Here is a 12113-nt window from a genome sequence, read left to right on the forward strand (position 1 = left end):
TAAATTTCACACTAGTTAAATCACAGTAGACTAAATTTCAAAATTGGGTCAGTCGATTTTTCAGAGCTTGCCGGAGTTCGCCGGTGCGAACGAAGGGGCTCGGGTGGTTGTGTGGCCTCGTCGAATGAAGAAAACTCGACATGGGTGGGGGTTGGGGCGGGGGTGGGGGGTGGGGGTGGCGGAGGAACAAAGGCGGTGGGGGCCGGTGGTCCGGCCGGCGGCCCGTGCGGTGTTCTGTATGGGAAGAATCAGAGACGAGGAAGGAGATGGGTTAGGAGACGTAGGATCTTCATCCAACCACCTGAAATGGTCGAGAGACAGCTGGGAGTTGCATTCTTAATGCGCTCTGGTTCATCATGTGTGGGCACTGCGCAACCAACATTTTATTATCCAAAATCTGCTTGCTCTTCTTTACCATGTTCCTCTTCCGTTCTTCTTTAATATGTACTCTCTCTGTTCCTAAATAACAAGTCTTTGTATAGATTCCACCATGGACTACATATGGAGCAAAATGAGTGAATCTACACTCTAAAATGTATCTGGATACATCGGTATGTGATCCATAGTGGAAATCTCTACCATGACTTATATTTTGGAACAGAGGGAGTATGATAGTAGTACAGTATGTTCTTTGTACTGAAGATGAGCAGGGACATTTGCAGTGTAGAGGTCTATACGGTCGGTTGTGATGGACACTTTGAGCCTCTTTGATTCGTAGGATCTTGTAAACATAGGAATAGGATTTGTAGTGGCCTGCCCACTTGAATCCTATAAGAATAGCAAGGAAATGTGGGGAGTTGTGTCGCCTTTGAGAGTTACACGGATATTAACAGTACCGCACCTTCACTTGAAGAGAGCTGGTATACGAAGCCTTTCTAGCTGTACCGGCAAACTAGCACATATATTCTAGCAAGTTCCACCTTGCTGATTTTACTCTGATGCTTAAGATTTTCTCGTTATATCTCCACTATGATCTGTGTAGCTGCTTTGTGTCGCACTAGTAGCAGTCCATTCTTGAAGCTAAACACTGCAATGACTTACAAAATTGGCACCAAGGCATTGAGTGCCTTCTGGATGCAATCAAACTCATACGCTCCCCACATGTTGACTCTTGTTCAGAATATGATCCTAATGACTCTTGTTCAAAATTGCCACATATAGAGAGACAACATGGAATTGCATTTCTTTGGGCGCTATGATTCATCATGAGTGGGCAACCAACATTGTATGCAATGAAGCGGAACCTCAAGAATATGCTTCCTCTTCTGTTCTTTAACATGTTCCTCTTTGTTTATTCTGTATTTAGTACGTACAGTATGTTCCTTGTAAGGAAGGGGCGCAGGGACATCTGCAGTCAACAGCTGATAGAGCTAGCCTGTACGTGATCGATAGGCTTTCAATTACTAGCGGCAATACAACACTGTATTTTCAAGCAAGTTCCACTTTCCCAATTTATATATCGTGGTTATGGTGTGCCCCTATTATGTACACTATGATCTGCCTAGTTGCTGTGTGCTCTAGTTATCATGGTTTGGCAATAAACTCTCTATACAGTATATTATGAACCTGTCATCTGCCAGCTATCCTTACTTCTGGAGCCTATTTTTTGTGTACTTGTGCCAGATTATATAAATACACGCACCATATTACAGCACACATGAGCTCTCTCATCAGAATCCAGTGATAGCACACAAGTGTTTACAGGGGCGCCCCTATATTAGAATATCATCTGCATTACAAAGATAATCTCACAACTCTTTATGTTTTCATGGTTCTCAGATATTATATGCAATTACAGTGAATATGAGAATCCGCGCATCAAAAAAATATTGTGGAACACTGCAATGACTTACAAAATTGGCACCAAGGCATTGAGTGCCATTCTGGAAGCAATGAAACTCATGCGCTCCCCACCTGTTGATTCTTGTTCAGAATATCATCCTAATGACTATTCTAACCCTGCGGAGTCAAAGGCAGATGGCCTGTCCTGTTCACCCATCAAGGTGCCTGTTCTAATTTGGCAAGGTTTTATTGATTGCACGTATCTTGCATATGTTGTCTTGCATTTCTTCTACTTTGTTGCACTGCCATCTGCTTAGTTTAGTCATCATATAACTCGAGATGCCATGCCCATCCATCATCATAAACAAAAGTTTGTCCTTCTTGAGGGAGTCCTGGATTAGGGGGTGTCCGGATGGCCGGACTATGACCTTTTGCCGGACTCCCGGACTATGAAGATACAAGATTGAAGACTTCGTACCGTGTCCGGATGGGACTTTCCTTGGCGTGGAAGGCAAGCTTGGCGATACGATATGTAGATCTCCTCCCATTGTAACCGACTCTATGTAACCCTAGCCCTTTCCGTGTCTATATAAACCGGAGAGTTTTAGTCCATAGGATGAACAACAATCATACCATAGGCTAGCTTCTAGGGTTTAGCCTCTCTGATCTCGTGGTAGATCAACTCTTGTATTACCCATATCATCAATATTAATCAAGCAGGAGTAGGGTTTTACCTCCATCGAGAGGGCCCGAACCTGGGTAAAAACATCGTGTCCCTCGTCTCCTGTTACCATCCGCCTAGACGCACAGTTCAGGACCCCCTACCCGAGATCCACCGGTTTTGACACCGACATTGGTGCTTTTATTGAGAGTTCCTCTGTGGCGTCACCTTTTGGCCCGATGGCTTCTTCGATCATCAACCATGACGCGGTCCGGGGTGAGACTTTTCTCCCCGGACAGATCTTCGTGTTCGGCGGCTTCACACCGCGGGCCAATTCGCTTGGCCATCTGGAGTAGATCGAAAGCTACGCCCCTGGCCATCAGGTCAGATTTGGAAGTTTAAACTACACAGCTGACATCCGCTGGGACTTGATCTTCGACGGATTCGAGGCACGGCCGAGCGCGCTGCACTGTCACGATGGGTATGATCTAGCTCTGCCGCCGGACAGCGCTCAGAGCGCTGCTCAGGTGTCCGCTCCGACCCTTAGCTCGGAGCCGACCGCGCCAATCAGGGACGGACGGTTGGACGCCGCCCCGGAAGCTGCAATCTCTACGGCGATCGAGCCGAATACCAGCCTAGTCCTTTGTGAGGCCTGTGACTCCAAGGTGCCGGACTCCTTTCTGGACTCCGAATCTTCCGCACCCCTTCCGATTGAACCCAATTGGGCTCCGATCATGGAGTTCACCGCCGCAGACGTCTTTCAGCACTCGCCCTTTGGCGACATCTTGAATTCACTAAAGTCTCTCTCTTTGTCAGGAGAACCCTGGCCGGACTATGGACATCAAGGTTGGGATGCGGACGACGAAGAAATTTGAAACCCACCCACCACCCACTTCGTAGCCACTGTCGACGATTTAACCGACATGCTCGAGTTCGACTCCGAAGACATCGATGGTATGGACGCCGATGAAGGAGACGACCAAGAACCAGCACCTATAGGGCACTGGAAAGCCACCTCGTCATATGACATATACATGGTGGACACCCCAAAAGCAGGGAATGGCGATGAAAAAACGGAGGATGGCCCCTCCAAGAAACAATCTAAGCGCCGGCGTCAGCGACGCCGCTCTAAATACTGCCAAAGCAAAAACGGCGAGTCTGGCACTGGAGATAACAACACCTCGGACAGTGCCGAAGACAACCCCCTCCAGCAGGATTTAGTGCAGGAGGACGGAGAAGCCAGCCCTCATGAGAGAGCGGCAGACAGGGAGGTCAAGGACGACAATTATATGCCTCCCTCCGAAGACGAGGGAAGCCTCGACGACGAAGATTTTGTCGTTCCAGAGGATCCCGTCGAACAAGAGCGTTTCAAATGCAGGCTTATGGCCACGGCAAGCAGCCTCAAGAAAAAACAACAGTAGCTTAGAGCTGACCAAGATTTGCTAGCCGACAGATGGACTGAAGTCCTGGCGGCCGAAGAGTACAAACCCGAACGCCCCTCCAAGCGCTACCCAAAGCGCAGGCTGCTACCCCAACTAGAGGAGGAAGTAACTAAACCTACATCACCAGCGTATGATGCGGCCGATCGGCCACCCCATGGCCGCGACAGAGAGGCCTTTCGGCCCTCAACTCAAGCCGCACCCCGGCGCCGCTCAAAAAATACCAGGGCACGAGGAAATCACCAGACCTGCAAGACATATTGGAGGACAAGGCAAGGCAAACAAGATCAATCTACGGATCACGTGGGCGCCCCACGTCACATGATGATAACCTTCATGCCGTATATGGAAAATACGGCCAGGCCGAACACAACAGACAAAGCTCATCCGAGCTACGTCGTGATATAGCCCAGTACAGAGGCGCCGCACACCCACTATGCTTCAAAGACAAAGTAATGGATGATCGAATCCCCGAGGGTTTTAAGCCCGTAAACATCGAATCATACGATGGCACAACAGATCCCGCGGTATGGATCGAGGATTATCTCCTTCATACCCATATGGCCTGTGGCGATGATCTACACGCCATCAAATACCTCCCACTCAAGCTTAAAGGACCAACTCGGCATTGGCTTAACAGCCTGCCAGCAGAGTCAATTAGTTGCTGGGAGGACCTGGAATCCGCATTCCTTGACAACTTCCAGGGCACTTATATCCGACCACCAGATGCCGATGACCTAAGCCACATAATTCAGAAGCCAAAGGAATCGGTCAGACAATTCTGGACGCGGTTCCTAACCAAGAAAAATCAAATAGTCGACTGTCCGGACGCAGAGGCCCTTGCAGCCTTCAGGCACAAAATCCGAGACGAATGGCTTGCCCGGCACCTAGGACAGGAAAAGCCGAAATCTATGGCAGCCCTCACGGCACTCATGACCCGCTTTTGCGCGGGAGAAGACAGCTGGCTAGCTCGTAGCAATAACATAACCAAGAGCCCTGGTAACTCAGATACCAAGGACAACAATGGCAGGTCACGCCATAACAAGCACAAGCGCTGCATTAACGGTGATAATACTGAGGATACGTCAGTTAATTCCGGATTCAGAGGCTCTAAACCCGGTCAGCGGAAGAAGCCATTCAAAAGAAATCCTCCGGGAACATCCAGTTTAGACCGGATACTCGATCGCTCGTGCCATATACACGGCACCCTCGAACAACCAGCCAATCACACCAACAGGGATTGTTGGGTGTTCAAGCAGGCAGGCAAGTTAAGTGCCGAAAGTAGAGACAAGGGGCTGCATAGCGATGACGAGGAGGAGCCCCGGCCACTGAACAACAGAGGACAGAAGGGCTTCCCCCCACAAGTGCGGACGGTGAACATGATATACGCAACCCATATCCCCAAAAGGGAGCAGAAGCGTGCTCTTAAGGACGTCTATGCGTTGGAGCCAGTCGCCCCAAAGTTCAACCCATGGTCCTCCTGCCCGATCACTTTTGATCGAAGGGACCACCCCACTAGCATTCGTCACGGCGGATTCACCGCATTGGTCCTAGACCCAATCATTGACGGATTTCACCTCACTAGAGTCCTTATGGACGGCGGCAGCAGCCTGAACCTGCTTTGTCAGGATACAGTGCGAAAAATGGGTATAGATCCCTCAAGGATTAAACCCACAAAGACGACCTTTAAAGGCGTCATACCAGGTGTAGAAGTCAGCTGTACAAGCTCAGTTACACTCGAAGTGGTCTTCGGATATCCGGATAATTTCCGAAGCGGAGAGTTAATCTTCGACATAGTCCCGTTCCGAAGTGGCTATCACGCCCTGCTCGGACGAACCGCATTCGCAAAATTTAATGCGGTGCCGCACTATGCATATCTCAAGCTCAAGATGCCAGGCCCTCGCGGAGTCATTACCGTCAATGGAAACACCGAACGCTCTCTCCGAACAGAGGAGCACACAGCGGCCCTGGCGGCAGAAGTACAAAGTAGCCTCTTAAGGCAATTCTCCAATCCGGCTGTTAAACATCCGGACAACGTCAAGCGCGCCCGAAGTAACCTACAACAAAACCGGCTGGCACGTTCCGAGCAAGCATAGCAGTGCGGCCCCAACCCCAGCCCTCGAGAGATCGCGATAGCAGTACCACACATACGTAACTACGCTCTAGAAATACCATGGGCATAAGGGGAGGGGCACAACCACGGCACGCCCAGAATGCGGCTCAACCGCACTAGGGGCTCCCAATTATTCCATTTCTTCTTTTTTTATATAGTTTCAGGACTCCACTATTCGGAAGGCCTGTCCGGCAATACACTCGCCGAACACACGATGCAACAGCCATGGAGACAACAAGCCACGTCAAATGTCCAGGTGGTCTCTATAACGAGCTAAATACCTGTCTTACTTAAAGTCTCGCAGCTTGCCCCTGGAGGGGGAAATGTCAAATAATCCCATCTCTTGCTTATCGCACTATTTGTATCATTCTGCTTTCATAGCAGCCCTTTAAATAACAATACATAGCTCTTGTCTGTTATTGTATTCATTCATCTTTATATAAATATGTTCAATCATGACATTATGCAACCGTACACTTTGGTAAGGCCAATACACCAGGGGCTTAAGTTCCCCAGAATACGGTGTGAGAAGACCAAACACTCTTATGAGTGCGGCACCCCGAACTTATAGCATTATATGCATCGGCTCCGAATCATGTCTTTGGTCAATAGTTGGGTTTGCCCGGCTCCCATGTTTTGGTACCTTACGTTCCGCAATGTCGGCTAAGGTAGCGCTGGGAGAACTACTGCGATTGTGCCCCAGTTGAGCTGGGTTAATACCTCAGTAGAGAAAGCTAAAACTGACCGTCATGATAGGGCGAGAGACCGGTCGCTGTTCGAGAGGTTTTTCGAGTCCCTAAAGACTTATGCCGCTTAGAGCGAGGAGCTGGATTTATCCGGCCTAGGAGTGGATAGCGCCCCAAACTCGGTCTTCCGAATACTAGGGGCTTCACCGAAATTTAAAATTATAGAATTCTATGGCTAAGTGAGAGTGATAAAGCATTATAAGTCCGACGGCCTTGTTCGTTGTGCTGAGCGCCTCCCTAGATGGACCCAATAATGGGAACAAGAGCGCTCAGGTTTATCCTGAACACCCCAGCACTCATGGCATGTGGGTTGAAGCCTATGACTTGCATCTCTCAGATTTCATAAACGGCCGCACAGAAGGTAATATTTTAAATTCAAAAAGCGTTGCTTAGCGCATATGAACAAGTTTTCAGCGCACATGATAAACACGAGCGAGTTTACTAAAAAATTACACCACCGGTACATTCATTCGCTACAAAACGGGCACCCTTCAGGATGCCCTCATAATACATCTCGGTCCTGCGATGCTCCTTCCCCTCCGTTGGCCCATCCTTCACCAGCTTCTTAGCATCCAGCTTGCCCCAGTGCACTTTAGCACGGGCAAAAGCCCTACGGGCGCCCTCGATGCACATGGAGCGCTTGATGACTTCAAGCTGTGGACAGGCATCCACCAGCCGTCCCACCATCCCAAAGTAGCTCAAAGGCATGACCTCCCTAGGCCACAGCCGGCCTATTAGGCCCTTCATGGCCTATTCGGCTGCCTTATGAAGCTCGACCAGCTGCTTCAGCTGGTCGCTCAAGGGCACGGGGATTCGGCCTCAGCATACTGGGACCAGAACACCTTCTCCGTCGAGCTTCCTTCCTCGGCCCGGTAGAATGTGGTGGCGTTGGATACACTGCGGGGCAGATCTGCGAATGCTCCTGGAGAGCTCCGGATGCGGGTAAGTAACAGGTATTTTACTTTCACGTGCTTGCTTTGCATAAAGAATGCCTTACCCGCCGCAATCCTTTTCATCGCCTCAATTTCTTGGAGGGCTTTTTGGGCTTCGGCCTTGGCAGATTTGGTGCTTTCAAGTGCCGAGGCAAGCTCGGACTCTTGAGTCTTCGAGTCAAGCTCTAAACTCTCATGTTTCTTCACGAGAGCATCAAGCTCTTGCCGCACCTCTGCCACCCGCGCCTCTTGCTTTTCTCGCTCAGTGCGCTCCACGGCCGCATTGTCTTTGGCCTTGGATAGCGCTTCCTTCAGGGCCGCCACCTCGGATGTGGCCCCTGCAACATTCACGTTGGTCCTGTCATTATCTGCAACCAGGTATTTTTTATATACTTACATTAGGTATTACATACCTTCCTGGTCCTCGAGCTGCTTCTTGGCACGGCCGAGCTCGTTCTCGGACCGCTCGAGGCTCTGCTTCAATGTGTCGACCTCCGCAGTCAGTGCGGCTGAGGTCAGCAGCGCAGCCTGCATTCCAATATTGACATATTTGTGTTAGACTCCTGCGTATATCTTTTTTAGATCCTCAGTCCGGCTTTTCCTTCCGAACACCAAACTGAGCATCAGGGGCTACTGTCTATGTGGTAACATTTTTATATGTTTTAAATACATACCTCAAAGCCTGTTAGAAGGCTGGTACAGGCTTCTGTCAGCCCGCTCTTGGCGGACTGAACCTTCTGAATCACCGCATTCATAACAGTGCGGTGCTCCTCGTCAATGGAGGCGCCGTTAAGCACCTCCAGCAAATTTTCCGACGCCTCCGGTTGGACGGAAGCCGCCGGCGTCGTAGGCTTGCCCTTCTTGCGAAGGGGCCGCCTGCCGGACTCCGGAACCAATGAAGGTTCCGGAGCGGTGTCCGGCCCAGGGCCGGACTTAGAACCCTCTAGGGCTTCATCCCCTTTGGGCCTGGAGTCCGGGAGGTCGCCTTGCGGCGCCTCCAGGACCACCTCCTCCTGGTTTAGTCCCTTTTGGGACCCCACCTCGGCGTCGTCCGTAGGGCGAGGGGAGGAGGCCGTCGGGAGTGAAGCGTTATTCACATCCGACGAATCACCAAGCTGAGCCTTGGGCGGATTGCATGATTGAATTCGGCGTCAGAAGGTATTGTACAATAGAGGAGCGCCATAAGTTATTCTGGTATCCGGATACTTACGATTTTGCCAGGGGCTTGACCCTGGATGGCCATTTCTCTCCGCCGTCTTCGGCATCGGAGGCGTAGTCCGGTAGAAGGGTCCTCCCCTTCTTGGACCCTCCGGCCTCTCCAGTTGGGGCGGCCTTCCTTTTCTTTCCTCCCCCCGCTGAAGGGGGAGAGGCTTCTTCCTCCTCCTCGTCGTCTTTGGAGGCAGAGGGCGCTTCGGGGTTGTCAAGCAATGAATCCGACACCACCTGGCGTCGGGAAATCTTTCGAGTCCCCGTGGCCTTCTTCTTGGCATTCTTCTCCAGCACCACGTGAGGTGCCGGAAACAGCAGCTTCGTCAAGCGTGCATCTGCTGGGCCTTCGGGCAAAGGGGCCGGACAGTCAAACTGTTCGGACATCCTCTTCTAGTCCTGTTAAAGGAGCGGGAGTTTAGATCCTGCATACAATCAAACTATGAAAATCGAGTATCCTGTAAAGGATAAAAACAAGCTTACTTTGGTGGCTTGGCGCTTGGCACAGAATCCGCGATCCTCGGTGATGGGAGGGGAGACCTCAGATCTCTTGAATAGCACCTTCCAGGCGTCCTCGTGCTTTGTGTCGAAGAGCCTGGACAAAGTCTGGTGCTGAGCCGGGTCAAACTCCCACAAGTTGAAAGCCCGTTGTTGACATGGGAGGATCCGGCGGAAGAGCATGGCCTGGATTACGTTGAAAAGTTTAACCTTCTTGTTCACCGGGTCTTGGACGTAGGTTTGGAGTCCGGCCACTTCTTGCGGATTACCAAACAACAGGCCCGTCTCTCTCCAGGACGTGAGCCGGGTGGGGATGCCAGATTGGAATTCGGGGGCCGCTGCCCACTCAGGGTCACGCGGCTCGGTGATGTAGAACCACCCCGATTGCCACCCTTTGATGGTTTCTACGAAGGAGCCCTCGAGCCAAGTGACGTTGGGCATCTTGCCCACCATGGCGCCTCTGCACTCCGCTTGCCGGCCGCTCACGACCTTCGGCTTGACGCTGAAGATCTTCAACCATAGGCCAAAGTGAGGCTTGATGTGGAGGAAGGCCTCGCACACGACGATAAACGCCGAGATGTTGAGGATGAAGTTCGGGGCCAGATCATGGAAATCCATGCTGTAGTAGAACATGAGCCCCCGGACAAATGGGTGAAGTGGGAAGCCCAGTCCATAGAGGAAATGGGTAAGGAACACCACCCTCTCATGGGGCCTAGGGGTGGGGATGAGTTGCCCCTCATCTGGAAGCCGGTGCGTGATGTCGTTAGACAAGTATCCGGCCTTCCTCAACTTTTTGATGTGCCCCACCGTGACGGTGGAGGCCATCCATCTACCTCCTGCTCCGGACATGATTGGAGAAGGTTGATGTGGGAAGTGCAGACTTGGGCGCTAGAGCTCGAGTGCGTAGGAATGGATAAGCAAAGGGGGAAGAAGGCGTAGACGGAAAGGGCGGATCCATATCCCCTTATATGGGCAGCCGAAACTATGAGCCCCCACCAGCCTAATAAAACTCGCTTGTCTCCCAAGCGCCGCGGTTAATGGCGCGGTTGGGTTACCCATGCCCGTATTGATGAGAATCCCGGAATAAGGCGACAAGATCTCTGCTTTGACAAGACGTACCAAGGAAACCGCCTCGCTAAACACGCTGAGGTGGAACAGTAAAACGATTCGAATAAAGGCTTGGCCGTAGCATGATGTCACACTATGGAATACGTCAGCAGATTGATTTGTGTAAATATTATTCTCTCTACGGTGGTATGTGGAACTTATTTTGCAGAGCCGGACACTATCCTTGTGTTCAAACATCTTCTATGAAGTATTCGGAGGAGGAACCCGCCTTACAATGCCGCAGACAATTTGCGCGCTGGACTCGTCGTCATTGAAGCGTGGTTCAGGGGCTACTGAGGGAGTCCTGGATTAGGGGGTGTCCGGATGGCCTGACTATGACCTTTGGCCGGACTCTCGGACTATGAAGATACAAGATTGAAGACTTCGTCCCGTGTCCGGATGGGACTTTCCTTGGCGTGGAAGGCAAGCTTGGCGATACGATATGTAGATCTCCTCCCATTGTAACCGACTCTGTGTAACCCTAGCCCTCCCTATGTCTATATAAACTGGAGAGTTTTAGTCCATAGGACGAACAACAATCATACCATAGGCTAGCTTCTAGGGTTTAGCCTCTCTGATCTCGTGGTAGATCAACTCTTGTATTACCCATATCATCAATATTAATCAAGCATGAGTAGGGTTTTACCTCCATCGAGAGGGCCCTAACCTGGGTAAAAACATCGTGTCCCTCGTCTCCTGTTACCATCCGCCTAGACGCACAGTTCGGGACCCCCTACCCGAGATCCGCCGGTTTTGACACCGACACTTCTCAATTTAAGTTTTCGGTTGTACAACCAAGTTCCTTCTTCATACCATGTAAATTAAACTATACAGAGCAAGTGATCTTCTTTTGCACTGCATGTATGCTTCTATTCTTCATCCGTAATCCAGTGGTGTGGTGAACCTACCCACTACAGCACAATGTCATATTCTGCAATGTCTTAACTATGAACAATGTCATATCATTCTACTATTATTTAAACCGTCTCTTTATTTGCCAATCTAAAATGGGATAAATTGACAGCATACTAACCATTGATACTTATGAGTTCTTGATCAGTAATCTAGTGGTGTCGTGAAGCTGCCAACTCCTTCACAATGTCATTTCCTACCATGTCTTGACCTGAACAATACCATATTGTGTTAATGCAATTTTAAACTGTGTCACTTTATTCGTCAGTAAGAAATGTGATGAATTGTCAGCACTGATACTTTTATGTGCAAAACCTGTCATCTGTCTGCTTGTTTATCTTTCAGAGTGGGGAAGATATAAGTATTGAACAAGCGCAGTCTCATCATCTTGCTCAGGTGCTTGCGCTGCAGCTCGCCAGCAGGGCTAACCTTTCTTTAACTCTATTGAAGTGCTGTCGGTTTTGTATATTATTTTGTCGGCGTGTTTATTTGCACTGGTGGCGACCTTTGATGCCCAGTGTATGTTATCTGATGTCTGCTTGTGCTTTATTATCATAGTGGCGAACTTTGATGCCCAGTGGATGTAATATGCCGTAATTTCTTTATTGTACAGTCTAGGTTTTTTCTTATTCACGATGCTGTAGTTATTTTACTGTATATATATCATGTCTTCGTAGTAAACCGGCCAAACCGTAAAATTACGGTACATAATCGGGC

The sequence above is a fragment of the Triticum dicoccoides genome, chromosome 3B, assembly GCF_002162155.2.
Source record: "Triticum dicoccoides isolate Atlit2015 ecotype Zavitan chromosome 3B, WEW_v2.0, whole genome shotgun sequence".
NCBI lineage: Eukaryota > Viridiplantae > Streptophyta > Magnoliopsida > Poales > Poaceae > Triticum > Triticum dicoccoides.